Source organism: Canis lupus, chromosome 3, assembly GCF_048164855.1.
Source record: "Canis lupus baileyi chromosome 3, mCanLup2.hap1, whole genome shotgun sequence".
In the NCBI taxonomy this organism is placed as follows: domain Eukaryota; kingdom Metazoa; phylum Chordata; class Mammalia; order Carnivora; family Canidae; genus Canis; species Canis lupus.
The window spans coordinates 85784398-85787260 of NC_132840.1; the positions used below are offsets into that span (position 1 = coordinate 85784398).

General features: G+C 43.2%; 1 protein-coding gene across 1 annotated transcript in view; it reads left to right on the top strand.

Moving 5' to 3' along the window:
- The window catches only part of NTM (neurotrimin), a 941158-nt gene that overhangs the window by 241275 nt on the left and 697020 nt on the right, over positions 1–2863 (top strand). The gene's annotated exons all lie outside the window — the stretch shown is intronic.

Consider the following 2863-nt stretch of genomic DNA (forward strand, 5'->3'; position numbering starts at 1 on the left):
TGGACTGTGGCCAAGTGCAATCCAAGATGAATACAGATGTTTCCAAAGCCGTCAGTTAGTCAGCAAATGTGCCAACGTACCTCTTCTCCGTGCCCTCTGGTGACACGCTTTCCAAATTAAATTAGTGTGATATTGCTCGGGGCTTCTATTTGACTCTGATTCATTCTAGTGGGAGCAACATTTTTAGTTCAAAGAAGAGAGGTGGGCAGAAGTCTTTGCTCCTGATAATATCAAAATGTGGACCTGACTTTAGCTTTCCTGATGTTCAGAGGAGACAAGGAAACTGGAATTTAATTGTTAATTACTAGCAGTGCACCATTGACTTGCATTTTAGCAAGTTCAGGGAGAAGCGAGGATCAAAGAAAAGAAAACAAAACCCAAAAAACCAAAAACAAAATGTTCTGGAAACAGAACATCTTCTACGCCTGGATACAAGGGAACCTGTGCTAATGAGCTGTATATGGCTGCCCGTCTATATTAGTCACAGTATTTGTGCTACCAATGCAAGAATGTATTCCTAAGGAGGTGGAAGAAATAACCATCAGGAACGTTTTCAGAGCTTATGAAGAGAGATTCCAAAGGACAGAAATCCTGCAGATAAAAACATGCCGAGAATGGAAGAATTAAGGCTAAGCTAAAGAGATATGGAAAAATGGGGTGGGGGGGATGGAAGATGTTAAGAGTTTTGCCCTGGGAGGGAGAGAGTGGGATTTCTTTTTTTTTTTTTTTTAATTTTATTTATTTATTCATGAGAGAGAGAGAGAGAGAGAGACAGAGAGAGAGAGGCAAAGGGAGAAGCAGGCTCCATGCAGGGAGCCCGACATTGGATTCAATCCCGGGTCTCCAGGATCACGTCCTGGGCGGAAGGCGGCACTAAACCGCTGAGCCACCCAGGCTGCCCAGAGAGTGGGCTTTCTGAGACACAGTAGTGCCCTGTGTGAAATGAGCTCAGAAGACCATGCACAGGCACCCTTGTCTGATGATCGGAAATGTGGGGTGGAGGTTGGTGATACTATAATTAAGAAAAAAAATGGAGGTAATCCAGTGGAGACCTGGCATGATTATTTAAAGAGCTTTCTTATTTAGGGGTGCATGGGTGGCTCATTCGGTTAAGCGTCTGACTCGTGGTTTCAGCTCAAGTCATGATCTCGTGGGTCGTGAGGTCAAGTCTCCCATCAGGCTCCACACTCAGTGTGGCATCTACTTGAGACTCTCTCCCTCCGCTCTTTCCTGGACATGTGTGCACATTCTCTCTCAATCTGTCTCTCTTTCTCTCTCTCTCTCTCTCTCTCTCTCTCTCTCCTTCCCAAATAAATGAATAAATCTTAAAAGATAAAGAAGCAGCTTTCTTGCTTTTTGAACCATAAAATAATATGGATAGGAAGCTAAGATTTACCAATCCCACAATTGCTCCCATTCTGGATTTATATTAAAACACTAGACATAGAAAGAAGAACCTGGAAGACACACATCTCCAGTAGCATTGAAGGCTGAAGGAAGAAAGCACAGCGGGAGCTCCAATGAGGTTTTCATCTTTTCTAGCATGTCAAGGTCAGGAATAAGGTGACAAGAGGAGAAAATAAGAAGTTATTATGTATTCAGCACCGCAATGTAGGATTTTGTCTTTAGAATGCATAGCTGATCAGACTAAAAAGGTTGGTAGTTAGGAAGAGACAGGACATACCCATGAAGAAGGGAAGAAATAACACGTCTGGACAGAGAGTCACGATGATCAGAAAGCAAAACTTGTGGGAAAAGGAGAAAAATGCCTGGAAGCAACTGTTACATTAAATCTCATGGAGGACGGCGGGTGTGATATAGAAAGAAATGTCGATGCCATGTCCAGGAAAATAATAGGGCATTACATAGAAGTCATATTTCTACTTCAAATATCTGTATAATACAGCACAGAATATAGGTAGTCGATAAAGGTAATATGAGATTTTGCCCAAGGAGGTTAACTTCTATGACTGCAGGTTTACCACCAGCAGGATTAGTCGAGATGAAGTTTTCTTTTCATACATCTTCTCTTTCTTACCCCCTTTCATTGCACCAGGGATCTCCTCGTGTCCACTACGAAAACCCTTTCAAATCCTTTCATTACCCAAACCCACGTTTGCTATGGAAACCCACTATCTTCTTCCAAAAGCTCTCATTGGTTTTCCTCTCTCTACCCCTTTGTCCATCCTTCCCTCTCAGCAGTCAGAGTTAACCTTTTAAAACATACATCAGATCCGGTTACTCCCTGTTTATGATCTAGTGGCTTCTCAGCTTGTATAGAATACAATTCAAATGCCCTGGCATGGCTGGCAAGGCTTCCCTCATCAGGCCCCTGGCTTTTGTACAACCTCCTGTTCTATGACTCCTCCTTGCTCGCTCAGCCCCTCACATGGGGTTTCTCGCTGCTCCTCCAAACCACCGAGCGGAGCATGCACCTGCTTAAAGGCCCTAGCTCTTGCAGTTCCCTCTGCCTGAAATGCTCCCATCCTAGACATTCACATGGTTGCTCAATAACTGCGCTCAGGTCTGTGTACAGCCTCTACCACCAACTCTCCTCTGTCCTTCATAGCACATTACTAACTGGCTTTAGATCACAAATTTATTACTTATTATCTCCCAGACTAAGATGCAATTTCTGTGATATTCAGACCTATTTGGTCAGCTGGTCTACTAATGAATCCTCGCTGCCTAAGAGTACTTGGCGCATAGTAGATGTTCAATAATTACTTGGGAAATGAATGAACTAATGAATCACAGGTAGAAACTATGCTGACCAATGACGCCAGTCAGTAACAGTGAATAAATGCTGCCAGGTAACCAGATTCCATAATGAGTATGATGCAAGAATTCCCAAGACTTAGGT